A 19457-nucleotide genomic window follows, 5' to 3' on the forward strand; every position below is an offset into this window, starting at 1 on the left:
TGACCTAGCCTCTGGGTCTGTCTCCAATCCCATCTCCATCACTCTCCTCTTGGCTTACCATGCTTCAGCCAAATTACCTTTTTATTTCCTATAAAAGTCCAAAGGTCCATCTAAAAGGATTTCTCTTCCTCCAGCTCTTAGCAGGGCTCACCCACTTAACTTCAGTTTTTGGCTCAAACGCCAGTTCCTCACAGGCTGTTTCTAAAACTTCTTCTATCAGTCACTCTCTCCTATCAACCTAGTATTGCATGCCATTATCACTATCAAATGCATTATTCTTCTCCTGTCTCCTACCACTAAAATGTAGCATCAACAATATTATCTCTCATCTCATTACCCTAACTCCAGCTCCTAGAACAGTGAATGAAAGTATAAAATGAATAAATGAAATAACACAAATCTCATTACCACTTTTGCTTAAGTGAAGAGATTTATCTTCTTGATACTTGTTCATCCTTAAATTTCCATTTTTTCCCACGTAGGCAGCTAATCTAGTTTGACATCTTTTTCCTCTTAGATCCAAATGTACTTTGAATTAATGCCTACCCAATGGCAATAATAGTTATTATTTCTAGAACAAATGCTATATGTCAGGCACTGCCTGATCACTTCACACACACCAATTTAATCCTTATCGTAACCTAATAAAATAGGTACTACCACCATTAGCCCCATTTTACAAATTGAAGCACAGATAGGCTACAGCAGGTGGTGTCACAAAATTCAAAACTAGGAAATTTTGCTTATAGTCTATAGACTTAAAATTGGTCACTCTTTTGTGTTGGATGCCTCCTTGACTTCACTTAGAACTAAGTCACAGGTATAGCATTTACTATAACCTTTTCATATAAAGAATTTAGACAAATCCAAGTTTTATGAAAAGAGGAGCAATCGGGATCTAGTGTACATATATGAGACATAGTCATCTTTGCAGTATTCGTGAAATGTGCACTCAGATATTTTGTGATGCCTAGAGTCACTTGACAGATTCAATAAAAATATGCTTTTGTGTGAGGCAATGGAGTGTGGTTTATTTTCTTCTTCTGAAACTATGATACTATAGATAGGGTAAAATAAAAAGGGGTGGAGAAAAGCAAGATTCTCCAGAGGACCATAAATAGAAATATGCGCCATGCTTGTAGAAATGACCAGCCATGTTTTGTGTCTAGTGATATCACAGATTCTTACAAGGTAAATATTAACCATGTTATGCAAGTCATTCTCATTAGTTTGGGGGCCATCAGCTTAGCAATGATCCACATCATTATAATGCAAAGCTGTGAAGAACAAATAGGTAGGCAGCAGTACACAAATCTGTTCTGCATTTTACTATTTTTAGCATGTGTGTGCGTGTGTGTGTACGTGTGCCTGCACGCCTATCAATCCATAAGCAGCAGCTTAAAATGATCTCTTGGATTTTTCTAAGTGTGAACTACATAACCAGTGAAGCCTGAGAATATAGGGTCTAAAAATGATACAGAATCTGTCAAGGATTTTCTTTAACACTGGAAGTGGAACTGACTCATCTATGACTTCCTTCCTTCTTAAAGAGAGAAAATGGGGTTGATACCGTAGGGTACCAGTTAAAATTGTCAGGATGGGTAGTGAATTCTGAAGAGCAAGAAGCCCTTACCCAAGAGGTGAAGGAATAAACCATGCTAATGTCTCTAGAGGAAGAATGAAGTCCATGCATGCACTAAGGAAATTACGTATGAATAGGGTTGCAATAATTTAACAGGGGTCTCTATATTTAATATTGAAAGAAAATTTAGGTACTTCAATCCATTCCTGTTTTCTTATCTAGAAGTAAACTATTTATTTTTAAAGTATAATGCACTTTCTGTAGAAGACTTTTAGTAACAGATAGATTGATATGGAGAGTGCCGGGGTGGCCCAGTCAGTTAAGTATCCAACTTCAGCTCAGGTAATGATCTTACAGTCTGTGAGTTCAAACCCCACATCAGGCTCTGTGCTGACAGCTCAGAGCCTGCTTTGGATTTTCTATCTTCCTCTCTCTCTGCCCTGTTCATGCTCTGTCACTGTCTCTGTCTCTCGAAAGTAAATAAACATTTAAAAAATTTTAAAAAAGTTCTTTACACAGAAGAATGAAACTAGATCACTTTCTTACACCATACACAAAAATAAACTCAAAATGGATGAAAGACCTAAAGGTGAGACAGGAAACCATCAAAACCCTAGAGGAGAAAGCAGGCAACAACCTCTTTGACCTCAGCCGCAGCAATTTCTTGCTCGGCACATCTCCAAAGACAAGGGAATTAAAAGCAAAATGAACTATCGGGACCTCATCAAGATTAAAACTTCTGCACAGCAAAGGAAACAATCAACAAAACTAAAAGGCAACTGATGGAATGGGAAAAGATATTTGCAAATGATATATCAGACAAAGTGCTAGTATCCAAAATCTATAAAAAACTTACCAAACTGAACACCAAAAAAAACAAACAATCCAGTGAAGAAACAGGCAGAAGATATGAATAGACACATTTCCAAAGAAGACATCCAGATGGTCAACAGACACATTAAAAGATGCTCAACGTCAGTCATAATCCGGGAAATACAAATCAAAGCCACACTGATACCACCTCATGCTGGTCAGAGTGGCTAAAACGAACAAATCAGGAAACTACAGATGCTGGTCAGGATGTGGAGAAACGGGAACCCTCTTCCACTGTTGGTGGGAATGCAACCTGGTGCAGCTGCTCTGGAAAACCGTGTGGAGGTTCCTCAAAAAAAAAAAAAAAAAATGGAGCTACCCTACAACCCAGGAAAAGCACTACTAAGAATTTATCCAAGTGATACAGGAGTGCTCATTCATAGGGGCACACATACTCCAATGTTTATAGCAGCGCTTTCAACAATAGCCAAATTATGGAAAGAGCCTAAATGTCCATCAACAGATGAATGGATAAAGAAGATGTGGTTTATATATACAATGGAATAAATACTACTTGGCAATGAGAAAGAATGAAATCGTGCCATTTGCAGCAATGTGGATGGAACTGGAAGATATTATGCTGAGTGAAGTAAGTCAGTGAGAGAAGGATAGATATCATAGGTTTTCACTCATATGAGGATCTTGAGAAACTAACAGAAGAAAGGGAAGGTGAAAAAAATAGTTACAAACAGAGGGAGGGAGGCAAACCATAAGAGACTCTTAAACACAGAGAACAAACTGAGGGTGGATGGGGGGAATGCGGGAGAGGGGAAAATGGGTAATGGGGATTGAGGAGGGCACTTGTTGGGATGAGCACTGGGTGTTGAATGTAAGCGATGAACTATGGGAATCTACCCCAAAACCAAGAGCAGTTTACACACTCTGTGTTAGCCAATTTAACAATAAATTATGTTTTTAAAATTATTTAATAAATAATAGATCAATAGGTCATTCAACTGTCTTTCATTTAGTGCATGTCTGTTAATGTTTGACACTGGAGAAGGCACAATGAGCCCAAGTAGTATCTGTGATTCTAAGATGTAGAGAGTCTTAGAATGTTTTCCAGTAACACTGGATATTAGATCAGATCAGGTTTCCAAAAGAAGAACATATGATTACTAAATGTGCATAGATAAAAGAAAAAAAGAAAAAAAGAACCAACGTGAGGTTGTTCAAATGTCCATTTTCAGTTGTGAAAGTGCCACCATAATATGTTTCAGGTTGTGGCTTATGAAAGTGATGATGAATGACAGCAAAATTAAAAAAAAAAAAAGGCTTTCAGAAAATGTTGCAGTGAAGAAACTAATAGCTTATATAGTGCCATCGTCAATATATACTCACTGCACCACTAACCTGGCTCTGCTTCATGGCATTAACCCACTGACACCCCCATGGGCTAGCAGCACACAACATGCTTGAAAGGGACAGAGGCAAGAATGGCACTTTTTAAAATTTTTTTTAATGTTTTTATTTATTTTTGAGACAGAGAGAGACAGAGGGGGAGACACAGAATCCGAAACAGGCTCCAGGCTCTGAGCTGTCAGCACAGAGCCTGACGAGGGGCTTGAACTCACAGACCGTGAGATCATGACCTGAGCTGAAGTCGGACGCTCAACCGACTGAGCCACTCAGGCGCCCCAAGAATGGCCCTTTTGATAAGAAAATCAAGAGTGTTCAGATGAGTACAAGTATATTTAAAGTAAAAAGAGACAGACATCTCAGGGCTGTTTAATTGTTTTAAACACCGGGGAATCCACAGAGATCTGGTTAATAGAGTGGATTTTATTTTTTTTGTAATGTCAAGGAAACATTGCTTCTGAACCGGGTTAAAAGGAAGGCAGAGATAGAATAAGGAAGAGATCTCTTGGCTCGCTGCCTCGAAAAGTTCTACCTGGTGAACTGGAATCACGGGCACGTTTAATCTGCTTTATGAATGTGACAGAACCATTTCTTTGGCCTAATTCACCAGAGCTTCTTGGGTTTCTTTACTGTCTTTTGTACATCCCATTTGTAATGACATCACAAGGGGAACAGGACCTACAGGAGAAGACTGCCCTATCCTCATAGACAACATGGACTCACCTTAACAACACAGTAAAATGGAGGTGATAATAAAAACAATGGAAAATGGGGACAAAACCACTGCATACTTCAAAGGGTTGTTAGATGGACAAAATGTGTTGGTACATGGAGATACATGTATAATAGTTTCTGGTCTATACAAAATGCTACATACATGTTTATGATTAGTATTATTGCACTCTTGCACCTCTATTTATTTGTCCAAAAAACAGATGTAAAATCCTTGTTAGTAACTTACGACATTGCTGCTGATACTGAGATTGTTGGGATAAAGGCCAACTGGGTTGAAGAAACTCCAGTTTGGGCATAAGGGTATCACATAACAAAATAAACACAGATTGATTGGAAATCCTGCATAACATGCAATCAGTGGGACAGAAGACAATTTGTTCATTTCTACAACTTCCTGAAAGTCAGCCAATAGGTAAATAAGCAGTGGAAGCATGAACAACTCAGAACATTTTATTTTACAGCATCTTTCTCATGGAGATTTCTCAATTATTACCCACTGCTGCAACCCAGACTTTCTATAGGAAGATGAGTTCATAATATTTTGAATTGATCAGAAGCTAACCAGACAGTCTGTAGAAATCATCAACATTGAAGAGCAAGGCTTTTGTGGATACACTGGTGACCCTGGAATCATTGGAGAAGGAGTAATAAGATTTTAGGCTAACACAACCATCATTTTCTATCTCTCTCTCTTAGAAAACCAAATTGTAGTTCAAGGGAACCCTGAATGAACCACTTTAACATTACCTTACAAATGGTTTAAAAACAATGAGACTTGTGAAAATTAAAACAAAATATAAGTGAATTTTACATCTAGAACATTAATAAAATATACAGAGATCAATCATATTTAATTATAGTAGAGTAAAACAGTAAAGGCCCCGAGCCAACAGGTGTTTCTCAAAGTGTGGTCCCTGGATTGTGACCAGTCCACAAACTGTTACAGGACTGGGACAAGATAAGTACAGAAATTAAGTGAGGGGCGCCTGGGTGGCTCAGTTGGTTAAGCGTCCGACTTCAGCTTAGGTCATGGTCTCATGGTTCGTGGGTTCGAGCCCCATGTTGGGGTCTGTGCTGACAGCTCAGAGCCTGGAGCCTGCTTGGGATTCTGTGTCTTGCTCTCTCTCTCTGCCCCTCTCCTGCTCATGCTCTGTCTCTCCCTTTCTCTCAAAAATAAATAAACATTCAAAAAATTAAAAAAAAAAATTAAGTGAGCATGTAGCGACCTGCAGAGCAAGCTGACACTGAGGGGATATTTACATGTGGGATGAGTAAATTACTATTTTCCTTGTAATTTAATTTTATTTCATTTTGCATTAGCTTTGGTTTATAATTGGAGATTTAAAAAAAATGTTTGAGAAGTAAAAACATAATGAAAGAAGAATGAAAACAATGAAGGGAAGGGTAGGGCAGAGTCTAAGTAAGTCACTGAGTACTAAGTAAGATTCATGATTCATCACTAGGAGAAAGCATGGGAATGACCAGGAGAGGGAAGGCTGCCTTGAAGGCCAGCCGTGGTATTTTCACACCTATTTGCTGGCTTGAAGCTGTGCTGAATTGGGAAAACACTGGCACAATGATGAACCTTTCAAGAGCTCCCTCTGTCCCTAAACCTTCATCATTTACTCATTTTGACACTGACTGGTGCCAGAGATTACAAAACCACCCTTGGCTTCTTTTAGTAATGACACCGGAGCCCTTCTTTTCCTGGTTACCTGCTACCCACTTTGTCTATTTCATCTGTCAACTCAGGTGGCTGTCAGAATAACTCAGCAGACTGACATATGGCATTGACCATCTGGTTAGTCTTGCTTTGTTTGTTTGTTTGTTTGTTTCTGCTTTTCTCTTTGTAGAGTTTTAGCTCTATTTTATAATGTGCTTCTCCCATTTTTCTAGCTCTCACCTGATACTATCAGTAACCTGACTTTTTTTTTTTTTCATTTTCTGTCTTGAGTTTTTGCAAACCACCAGGGGGCCAGTACCTTTCTTGGATATATCTCCACATGCTCACCCACAGACCCTACTGAAGTATACCTCCATTCTCCAATTAAACAATATCATGCCTTCCATATCCCAGTCCCTACAATTCTATAAACACAAACATTCCAATTTCCTGATTCAAGTTGCCCTACAAAAGCACAGGAGAGTTAAGGATAACAGTCTTGAGCTCTGAGGATGCTAAAAGCTATCCATCTGTTCCCCTCAGTGGCTTGATGTTATTTTCAGGGAAGGGGCTTGGAGCTGACCAAAGATTGTTCAATGATATTTCATCTTACTTTATGAGAGGCAGTTTGTTGTATTAGAAAGAGCAGCCAGCTTGGAGTCAGAAGATCCGGTTTCAAGTTCTAAATACAATGTCTACCAGGTGACTGATTTTGGACAGCTGGCTTTATCTTCGTAATGTGAGTTGTTGTGTGTACTTTTTTTTAACTCTATCAAATTTGGGCTCAAAACACCCATTTCTCAAGGCTGTAATGAGGATCAACTAAGATTATATTAGGTACTGATTTGCCTTATAAATGTTAGTTGACATTTTTATCCCCAATGAATACCCAAAGCAGGGGATTAATCTTTACTTTCACACATGTTGACCACTATAAACTGAAAAATACCAGTGAATAAATGTATATGATTTCTAAGTTTATGACTGAGTAACTCTTCAGCAACGGAGAGCAATAGTTGAGACAAAGAAAGAGGAGTTTGTTCATGGGGCAAATTTCACAGATAAAGGAAGGATTTTGTGCTCAACAACACACTGAGATAGCAGTGTGATCCAAGAGAAAATAAAAGTGACAGCACAGTATTTACTATTTCTGGTCAATAAAGAAGAGCCTGGAGGAGGAACAATTGTTAGTAAGATATAATTCTTCAACAATCTATTCTCTTGTTATTATTTAACTAATTTGTAAACAGTATCATAATAATTTTTACACTGGAATTCATCAAAAACTCTCTAATTTGTTTTCCTAAAACATACAAAATCCCATAGGTTGTAAACAGGATTAGTGAAGTAAGAACCTATGATTTTTAGCCTTTGATTTTTCATAGAAAAAAATTAAATGAAACCGACAAAGTAAAATAGCATTTGTAGCAACATCTCCTATTTACCATGTTCTCTAGTACAAAACACCTCGTTAAAAAGTATTAAATTATACTTAGGAGCAAGATTAGTGGATCTATCCAAACCCCAGTAATGAAAATACATTTCAGTGCCAATTGTTTCCTGGTTAAAAATGACTAGCTGGTATAAAATAACAACATGCACTTTTTCAAAGTTCCAAGTAGAACTTTTTTGTGAAATGCATGACTACACATCATTAACTGTCCCTTTGTTTTATTTTCTTAAGCCACTATAATAGATAATCGGTTTTCCCTGTAATGAGCAAAGCCACTAATCAATAAGTAGCTATCTGCATACAAAGCTAGCAATCTTCAAAATTACTTCTATGCATTTGAACATTAAGACCCAGAGGCAAATACTATATATAGTGTCTCCATTGTTGAAAGATGCTCATAAAAACATAGGAAAGGTGAGATGCATTTTCATTTTATTGTTCTTAGTTATTTAATATCTGTCTACCACGGTTTCCAAGTTCATTGAATTGAATTATTTTAGAGTACAGAAAGTGTATAAATTTGGAGATAGAAAATCTATTTTAGCTTCTTGTAAATAACTGCCCTTGGTGATGACACACTTCATTTATGTGCTATGATAACTCAGAAGAAAAGACTTTTCATAAAGCTGATCAAATCCCATCTCCTTTAGACTCAATGGGAGAACTTTCAACAATTCAAGTATATCTATAAAATTTTAAGAGAGGGACTAAAATGGAGATGTGACATTAGTAAGCGAGAGTCATAGGCAGCTATCTACAAACTTTGTTGCTTTTCACCTTGCCATTTTAAGGTTGGGCATAAAATTTTAAATGTTATCAAATACAAGAAAATACTATTAATCGTTTTCCAGCGTTTTTATGTCAACAAACAGATCCTATAAATACAAAAATTGAAAAGTAAACTTCAGGCAAAAGTTTAACTACTTACTTGATATAGGAAAATTTTTAAAGGTATTTCCTTTCACATACTTAGCTTGTCATATTTTAACAAACAGAGTAGTTGAAACAGTTGTAAGATGAACACTTGTAACATTACTTCACTAGATTTCACCAATTATTAACGTCCTGTCTCATTTGCATACTCTGTTTCTGAGATATATATGTATATATGTATATAATATATACATATATACGTAAAATTTCACTCTTGGATACTTCATCATTCACATCCTAAAATTAAGACATTCTCCTGAACAACCACAATATCATTACCACAGCAAAAAAAAATTAGGTTAGTATTATCATATAATATGTAGTACATATAAAACATCCAGACTTGTCCCCAATAAATATCTTTTTTAAAAATGTTTTTCAATGTTTATTTATTTTTGAGAGAGAGAGAGACAGACAGCGCACGAGTGGGGGAGGGCAGAGAGAGAGTGAGACCCAGAATCTGAAGCAGACTCTAGGCTCCGAGCTGTCAGCACAGAGCCCGTTGGTGGGGCTCGAACCCAGCAATGGACCTGTGAGATCATGACCTGAGCTGAACTCAGATGCTTAACTGACTGAGCCCCCCAGGTGCCCCAAGAAATACCTTTTAAACTTGCTTTTTGTTTGCTCATTTGTTTGCTTGTTTTGTTGTTTTATAATCCAGTATTTAATCAAGTCTCATCTATTAAAAGGAGAGTTTCTATTTTTTACATTGTATCTAATGCAATACCCTCTGAGCCTTTGATACCCCACTTTTGCAAACAGAATACTAATATCAGACTAAAACTAATGACTAATTAAAGGATGACACAAAGCTAATTAATTCATTTAACAAAATTTTATTGAGGTCTTAGTATATGTCATGTGCTGTTCTAGACTCGAAGAAACAGTGGTAAACAAGATAGAAAAGTTCTTGCTTTCATAGAGATTGGGCATACATGAAATTAGAGATAGATAGATAGATAGACAGGTAGAGAGATAGATTTAAAAGCATATCCAGGTAATAAGTACTATGAAAGAATAAAAGAGGATAACATGATAAAAGATGATTTTGCTCTCTGCTTTTATTTGTTTATTTTTTTAGCGAGTGGGGGAGGAGCATAGAGAGTGGGAGAGAGACTATAATAAGCAGGCTCCATGCTGTCAGTGCAGAGCCTGATGTGGGGATCAATGCCATAAACAGCGAGATGACGACCTGAGCTGAAATCAAGAGTTGGACACTTAACTGAGCCAGCCAGGCACCCTGCTCTTTGCTTTTAAATAACAGATTGAGAAAGTATCCCTTTGAGGAATTGCTATAGATGAAAAATTGTCACTCAGTTAAAATGCTTGTCAGAAAAGTTTTCCAGAGAGGACAGCTAGTACCAAGCAGGAGGCAGGATTATACTTAACAAATGTGCTAATAAAAGCATTCTATTTATGTGATGTAATCTACTTGGGAGCCCTACGGGAGATCTTTTATTTTCTGGAGCTTGTATCATGATATGGCTTTCTCTAGACTTCTGAAAGTTTGCCCAAAAGGCCCTGGTATCCTAGAGCAATGGGCCAGGAAGAAAGAGCTAATGGTACTCTACAGTCCCTGAATCAATTTCACACTCTACATATCTCCCCATGATAAGGCAGGAAAATGTGGCGAAGTAGTGGGAAAATGGGAAGATATCAGTGCACACAGCAGAGGAATTATTTTCTTAAAAAGATCTTTCCTTTCCCTTCCCTTATTTAGGGATGCAGCAGGTAATTGTGCAGGGCAGTGGTGACTGCCAGAGTCAAACGGATTGTTGGCATACCACAAGGGGAAAGAGAATTCAGGGGAGGTGCTGGGAAATGACAGAATAAAAGGCTGGAGGAGATAAGGCCACATAAAGCCCAGATAGTCCAGAGAAGTCTGACATGTATGTCAGCTATCGTGTTCAAGAGAGTGGTAAATACACAGGAAGCTCTCCGAAAATGGAATTCGAACTGTGAAAACAGGGGCCAGAGACTTCAGCAAGGTTTTCAAAGGAGCCAAAACACAAGACGACAGGCTGGGTCAAGAAACAAGGACTGCAGAAAGGAGACCACAGTGTGTGGTGTTATACTTATGGCTTTCTCCTGTTTTTGTTTTTGTTTTTGTTTTTCTCTTCATTTAAATAGGAGCACACCACTAGTCTCTCAACTGCCATACAAATGTTATTGACTTTGAAGCTCAAATAGCAACAGACTTGGGTTTTGCTCCACTTACTAACCTGGAGTCTTTGCCACATGGCATGATTGCACAGCCTCAGTTCCCTATCTCTGTGCATCTATCTTCACAGAACACTGAGGAGAGTAAAATCTGATAGTGCTTCTAAAGTGCTTAGCAGGGTGCCTGGTGGGGCTGCCATGTGAGCCCCAGACTTCTCTCTATATTCTATTTATTCTATTTCCCTTTTTTCCTTTCCTTCTTTCCTTTGTAAGCAACTTGCAAATATGCAATATTGTTAGCTGTAGCCACCATGATACACATTGCATCCCCAGGAATTATTTATCTTCATACTGTAAGTTTGTACCTTTTGAGAGAAATGGGTGAAAAGTGATCTTTTATTTTCTTAAATGCAAGTAAATGTTCAATCTAATCTAAGCACTATTTTAACAATTATTTTGGAGAGTTGCAACTCTATGGCAATGTTATGAAGTATGATCCTCGTTATTTCTCTTCAAAACTAATTTTGAATAAGAAAAAATAAAATAAGTCTTATAGATATGAAACTTTCTACATTTAGGAAAAGAAATGTTGAAATTAAATGGTGTAAATTGTGTCACATTTGATGTGAAAATCCTGGGCCAAAACCAACAAACAAGGAAAGATTAAAAGCCACTCCTAGAATAATCCTTGACTTTAATACTAGAAAGGAATATTTACTACTTACATAGCCTCTTGACTGATTTGGGGAGGAATTACCTAAATGAAACTGCTCAAGTCAAAAAGAACATCAGTAACAGGGTGTGGGAGTAAAAAGAAGCCTTGCTTTTAGTAGTCCTGCTCCTACCATATTTCTCACTATGTGACCATGGGATGACAATCAACACCCAGTGTGACACTGGCAGTCATTTGGACTTTTTAATTTCAGATTCCTCATTGGTCAAATATCAGGGTTGGTCTATTATAGACCACATGCTGATGGTCCAAGCACCAACTCCACTTGGAAGATGTGGGTTTTTTACATTTATTTATTTACTTTGAGAGACGGAGAGAGAGCACATGGGTGAGGGAGGAGCAGACAGAGAGGGAGAAAGAGAGAATCCCAAGCAGGCTCTGCATCATCAGTGCGGAGCCCCAACACAAGGCTTGATCTCAGGAACCATGACATCATGATCTAAGCCAAAATCAAGAGTTAGATGCTTAACCGACTGAGCTTCCCAGGCACCCCAGAAGATGTGTTTTGCCTATCCACAATTCTTGTAAAAGTTTGAGGGCCAACATCTTAAAACTGGCATAGTTCACATGAAAGTATAAACCTCTGCTTGGTCTTGAAAACTGGAATCAGCTGACAAATCTGGACCCACATTCCTATTTGCCAACAATTTGTTGGAAGTAAGCCACGGCCCTTTTGTATACAAAAGGTATGTGTGCCCCAGTGCCCACTACTCACAGAATATCGACCAAACATACACCCAACCAACTTGATTCTATTCTGTTTCCTGCCTGCTGTGTAGGCATTTGTAATTGGACCCTGAACTAAAGGATTCCTTACTTTCTTTCGTTTTGATTAGATTTTATGAATGTGAATGAAAAATTTGATCAAGATAAAACACCTAACATTTACCTACATGAAAGATTAAGAGCTATGAAGTTCTGAGAAAGGGGATTTACATTTGGGATCTTTTACTTTAATAATAGTCACGAACATTTATCCAGCACATTCTCTTGAACTAGATACTCTGCTAAGTTCTTTGCATGCAATGTGTTATTATCTGGTGAAAACAAAAACAGCCGCGTACATTTTCACATGGAGAAATGGGCTTTGAGAGGTAAAATAACTTGCAGATGTCACAGAGCTGGTAAGAGGCAACTGACACCAGCATTCTAGTATCTATCTCTCTGGTGCAGAGTTAGCTCATCAATACAATGCTATAATTTTGCCCATTTGCTACAAATGAAACCTTGAGGAGACTTCATTATATTCTCTGTAACTCTATTTTGTAACGTTTAGTCTAGGGTTAATATCATCTATCTCATAAGGTTGTTTATGACGATTGAGTGATAAATAAAAATGAAAAATCTAACTGCAGAACTGGAATACAATAGGGACTCAAACATCTGTACCTATTTCCAAGATAGGCACTTCCTTAGTATCCGTGATTGACTCTAGAAGAGAACTGGTCCAGACTGCAAAGAAGCTAATGGCTACATGAAAAATGCCTTAGGCTTCCACTGCTGTTAGACCAAAGAATTATTTACAGACATTAGAAAGATAGCATCAGGGGATCTGTCTAGAACAGAATGAATAAACACATTTGCTATCAAGTGTCCACTTTGAGAGAAGCAGTTCTGAAATAAGCACCAGGTGGACAAACAGCATGTGTAAATCTGCCATTGATCCACAGACTTTATCAACTCAAAACTACAGTCTGGAAAGAAGGAACACGCCGCCCAATTCAGCCAGCACAGGATAAGGCATAAACACTATGGCACCAGCTAAAGGGAAAAAAAATCTGTGAATATTGCAAATGAAATGATTGCCACATTATAACTGTGATCCATCTTGTCTTCTACTCATGCAAATGGTTAAAGTCACAGTTTATTACAAATACTTCTGCAAAGAAATATGTACGGGAATGTCTGCTGCCCAAGCAGTCTCTGTGAACCAGGTATGAGATACAGTGCAGGAACTTAAAGGGGTATTTCCTCAGTTAATATAAAGGCTTTCTCAGATAGATGAATGGATGGATGGATGGAGAGAGAGAGAGACAGAGAGAGAGACAGAGAGAGAGACATTAAAACTTTATTTGATATTTTAAGACAAAGAATATATTTCAGTTTTAAGAATACAGAATATCAAAATATTCAATAGACATAACACATACTTTGGTTCAGAGGCCAGCAACTTATGGTCTGGAAGTCAGATCCTGCCTGTTGCCTGGTTTTGGAAATATATTGAAACACACATATGCTCCTTTGTTCACATTACCAATGGCTGCTTTCATGCTACAGTACAGTTCACCTATTGGAACAGAGACCATATGTCCGCCAAGCCTAAAATGTGTATTGTCTGGCCCTTTGCAGAAAAAGTTTACTGAACTTCTGATTTGGTTCAATACTATAGTCCTTTAATGCCGCATCTTTATTCTTCAGTTGGCAAGAGGGAGAGAGAAATCTCGGACTGGCCACAACAGAAAGAATTCATGAACGATAGAGCAAAATGGAGAGATATTCAAGGAAAAAGAGGGAAGAAAATAAATGACCTTGTAACTGGCCTCTCAAAATCATAGCTTTTAAAATCATTTCAGGAAACCTATTTCTTATAATCTGTCTGGAGTTGAAGGTGGTCTCAGGGAGAAGCACTGTAAAGATGACATCCTTGTGGCCACAGACACCTCTTGGTCCTCTTGGCCTTGGTTCCCCAACAAGCCAATCATGGAAGGAAGAGGTAGGACAGAAAAACAAACTCTGCCCTGGGAGCCTTACAGGCTGTACCAGGAGAGTAGCCAGCCTGGGGTGGAAGCAGCCAGATGCCGTGAGTGGCTAACCCACACATCATAGATGCTCTTATTGGGTGGCACCCCTTGGAAGAGGGCATCTAGATTCCAGAGAAGCCCTGGGGGGCCATAGATTTCAGGGGTGATCCTCCCCAACACACTGTAGGCTGGGATGGTTGAAGGTGGGCACTGGAGACAGGATGTGGATGGTAGTCATGGCTCCAGATGAAGCCCTGTCCATCGTCATCTGCCTTGGCATGAGGTAGTACCTTTTTGAGAAAAGCAAATTCAGACTCTACTTGGTTTTGCTGGTGATACCAGGGAATATAACAGTAAAGGAGTAGACAACATGAGAGAGAGAGAAGGAGAAGGAGAAAGAGAAAAAGGAAAGAAAGAAAGAAAGAAAGAAAGAAAGAAAGAAAGAAAGAAAGAAAAGAAGGAGGGAAGAAGGAAATATAGAAAAGGAAGGAAGAAAGAAAAGGGAAGGAAGGAAGGAAGGAAGGAAGGAAGGAAGGAAGGAAGAGGGAGTGAGTGAGGGAGGGAGGGAGGGAGGGAAGAAAAGAGGTCACCCCTGAACTGGGTGACAGGACATGGGCCATTCTACTGAACTCTGAGATACAAGAACAGCTTAACTGATTTAGTTGACCCAGCTAGAATAAATGGGACTGACAAATATCATGTTTTTTAACACTAGCATAGACTGGAGTAAATTAAAACAAAGGCTGATCCAAGCCCCCAGGATCATACATACCTGCTTCAACTCTTATGCTGTTAGGACACTAATGAGGGGCTTCTTTTAAGCAAGAACTGCCCAGACATACTACTAACCTAACCACAAAAAGGTACATTATTGAACCTTATTAGGTCCCCTCTACTAAACTGTCAATGAAAGGAATCACGGGATCTGAAGATGAAAAGTAATCTAGAAAGTAACCAATACAGACCTCTGATTCCAACCAGGTCGTAAGTATGCCTAGCATTACAGTGTGCTGTGACATTCTGCTTTGTTTACATTAGGTGACATTGCAGCCACTCTTCCATTTCCTTTCGCATATTAAAGATCTAAGCTGGACCTGAGCTATTTTTATTTGCAAACATTCCAAAAGTGTTTTATATCAGGAAGCCCAGGTTTAATCTTTTTTTTTTTTTTTAATTTTTTTTTTTCAACGTTTATTTATTTTTGGGACAGAGAGAGACAGAGCATGAATGGGGGAGGGGCAGAGAGAGAGGGAGACACAGAATCGGAAACAGGCTCCAGGCTCTGAGCCATCAGCCCAGAGACCGACGCGGGGCTCGAACTCACGGACCGTGAGATCGTGACCTGGCTGAAGTCGGACGCTTAACCGACTGCGCCACCCAGGCGCCCCCAGGTTTAATCTTAATACAAGTGTTCTGGGAAAAAGTAAAGAAGTAAAACCTAGACGAAGCCTAAACTAGGGCCCAGTGGACGAATCCCACTTACCACCTGGTTCTGCAAGGCCGGCAAGTCACGAACGTTTTTTAAATGGTTGAGAAAAAAAAAATCGGAATATTTCATGACCCATGAAAATTACATAATATTCAAATTTCAGTATCCTTAAATAAAATTTCATTGGAATGTAGCCATGCCCATCTGCTCATATATTGCCTGTAACTGCTTTTGTGCTACAACATCAGAGCTGAGTAGTCATGGCAGAGACCATATGGACCACAAATGTGAAAATGTTTACGATCTGGCCTTTTACAGGAAAAGTTTGTTGGCTTTGTTGACTCCGCCTCAGAGTCTTATATTACTCAGGACAAAGAACCTTCCATATCTGAGACCATAAAATGACTTCAACAGTGATTCTAAGTTTTTGTTTTAGCTCAATTAGTGTCATTTATTTCTTAGGAAGCATGCACGAGAGCACATAATTATTTCAGAAAGCAGATTTTAAAATCTATAGTCAATTAGTCAGCAAACATTCATTCATTCATTCAATAAACTTTTGTAGAATATTTAAACTAGAATGCTTACACTAGTAATAAAATCCCGTTATCCTGAGTTTACTAAAACCATAAAATTGTGTACCCTGTTTATCTGTGTTGTCAGAACCATGGTGCCTGGCATGTGGCAAGTGCTTAATAAATGTTTATGTGAATGAACAACCATGTGGGTTTTGTCCGAGAATACTACATAGTCCAACAGAGGAGACCAACACATAAAAAGCAGAGTTGCTTTAAGGTCCATGAAAAGGATCTAAAAAAAAACCCTCTATAATAATGGAAGAGTGAGGTTTGGCAATGGTGGCAATTGAGAAGGATCTTGAGGAACAGGATACACACATACACACACACACACATACACACACACACGCACACACATAAATATACACCCTCTACTTAATTTTAGCACCATGTGGGAGACAATATATAAAAGTAGGGCTCAGAAACAACAGTTCTGGAACTAACCAAAGTACTGGAGTACAGAAACTAGAAAAACTCATCAGGAAAAAAAAAAAAAGACTGGCAACCAAAATGCAAAAGCAAAGGAGTCAGCTGTGCAGACGCACTTGGTGTCGATCAGGATATCTCGGCAAGCAGAGAATTGTCAGGGCTGTCTGGACTCAGGTGACAGACTGACATTCCAGGCAGGAAGGCAGTAGCCACAAAATCTGGCAACAGCAAAGCAAGTGACAGGGTCTCAGCAAAGGAGTGAATTTCTGAGACAGGTCTCCCCCACCTAGCCAGTGAACCAGAACCCAGTGTCTGGAGATTATGATGATAAGCGATAGGTGCCAGTCTAAGCAGGCAGGAAATGTCTAGGAAATTCAGCAAGGATAATAAGCAAGTGTGGAGAGCATAACAATGCGGAGTTCTGGGATATACAAGAAGCAGAGAATCAGTGAGGCAGGCTAGCTGGAAGGTCAAACAGGGTCCAAAAAGTTCATCAGCTGGAATAGCGTTCTTGCTACTAGATTAGGAGTCAAACAGCATTCTAGTCTTCAAAGAATTCATAGGCCTGAGACATCATACCCAACTAAGAGGATCTAGTCATCTAAGTAGGTTTCTGGGTAAGGAATTTCATACATACACACACACACACACACACACACACACACACTGGAAATTGGTGGCATATACTTTCCAAAGAATTAAGAAAACTGTATTACTGAAGACATATTACAAGGCATTGTAAGGCATTGTTACACGTGGTTTGGGGATGAAATGAGTCAGAGCTAGGAGTTAATTTGACTTGTCACTGACTCATTGAGTTACTGGGTCGATGTTCCTTAAATATCCTTTGATCAGGTACAGTGTTGATTCCAGAATTTGTCATTAGACTGAGGCCATATTCATTACTCAAGTGCTTGGATTGTGAAAATTAGCAGAATATTAAGAGAAAAGTCCAAGACAGATTTCAAAACTTAAAACCAAGCAAAAAAAAGAAAAAAAAGAAAAACTCATTAAGCTTAGCAATCAGTGAATCATGGCAAAAGCCTGATCAGATTACAAATGGAATATATCAAACACACTGATCATCACACACCACAAAGGTGCATCATCAACGCCAAGCCCTGCCATATTCACTTTATTTTCCTTTCAAAATTATTTACCAAAGTGATAAATAGTAGTAAAAGACACAAAGTATCTTTAAAATTTATATATATTTCTTTGTAAGAACGAACACACACACACACACACATATATATATATATATATATATATATATATATATATATATATATTCAAAGGGTACTAAGAGTTCTGTTAGATTCCTCTACACCTGGTAGAAAATAATTTACTCAAAATGTAAAGATAAAAGGAAACTGAATTTCAAAAGAGTGTTCTGGGTGTTGGTCCTTTAACCTTCGTTTACTCAAACATGTTGATCAATGACTTAGATGAAGAAATAGAATTTATGTATTAAATCATTTTAAAAATTGCACCCATAATCTAAAGCTGGAAGGGAAAGCCAACATGACAGATGAAAGTATTATATTTAAAAAAAATACCAAAAATGGCATTCAATTCATGAGTGTCTCAGAATGCAGAAGTTTGAAGTAGGTCAAAATAAACTTAGTGAGAAATTTGGGAGCATTAACTGTTGACTTCAGCAACACACTGTTATACAGAAAACTTATGCAAAGGAAAACTTGGGCTCTGGCTTCATTTCTGCCATAGCTTCAATGTGTGACTTTGAGTAAGACTAACCATTTCTGAAGCCTACGTCTGTCATGTTTCAAGGCTAGGTAAGTTTTAGTTCTACTTGTATAATGATTCTATGATTATCAAGAATAGATAAAATTTGGGTAAGTAGATGAGGAATCAGAAGGCATTCCAAGAGAGAGGAACAACAAAATGATGACCCAGAGTTAGGAATTTAAACAAATAGTAATTAAAAAATAAAATTTTAAAAATAAATAGAAATAAAAGTTAAAAATAGAAATAAAATGATAAATACATTAATTAATTAACTCATTAATTTTTAAAAAGAACACAGAAATAATCATGGATCATGAGCACGAGGAAGTAAACTAAAAAGGCTAGGTATCGGACTAGAAACATTTTATGGAATGGAAAGAAATACGATGAACATTTATAGTGTGGCCAAATTTCTGAGAACATGGCAAGATAATCAGTGGTTAAAAGGAATTCAGTAAGTATTTTGAACAAGTGAGTACCAATATGGAAGTCAAGGTTAAGCAATGGGAAGGTTTAAAGAGAAAAACTAGAAGACTATGACAGCAGTCCAATTGAGGGGATACCAGATTTTCCAACCATAGTGGAAATAAACATGAAAGAGACAAGTGGAAAAAAATAATTAAAAGCTCACGGAATATGGCAACTTAATACATACAAGGGAACAAGAGGTTACCATGGTAACTGGGAAAAAATGATCTCATTCACAGAGATAGTATTAGGAGGGCCTTTCAGTCTGTTTGGGCTGCTATAACAAAATACCACAGTCTGTGTGGCTTATCAACAATTTATTTCTTGTATTCCTGGAGCTGGAAGTCCAAGATCAAAGCACCCAGCACCAAGTTCTGCTGAGGGTCGTCTCCGTGTTTCATAGCTGGTACCTGTCTTTGAGTCCTTACATGATGTAAGGGACAAGGGATAGCTCTGTCACCTCTTCAGTAAGAGCACTAATCCCATTCATGAGGGTTCTACTCTCATGGCCTAGTCACTGCTTGAAGGTCCCACCTCCTATGACCATTTAACTTTGGGTGTTAGGAGTTCAT

Source organism: Herpailurus yagouaroundi, unplaced genomic scaffold (assembly GCF_014898765.1).
Source record: "Herpailurus yagouaroundi ecotype Mexico unplaced genomic scaffold, PumYag 189, whole genome shotgun sequence".
In the NCBI taxonomy this organism is placed as follows: Eukaryota; Metazoa; Chordata; class Mammalia; order Carnivora; family Felidae; genus Herpailurus; species Herpailurus yagouaroundi.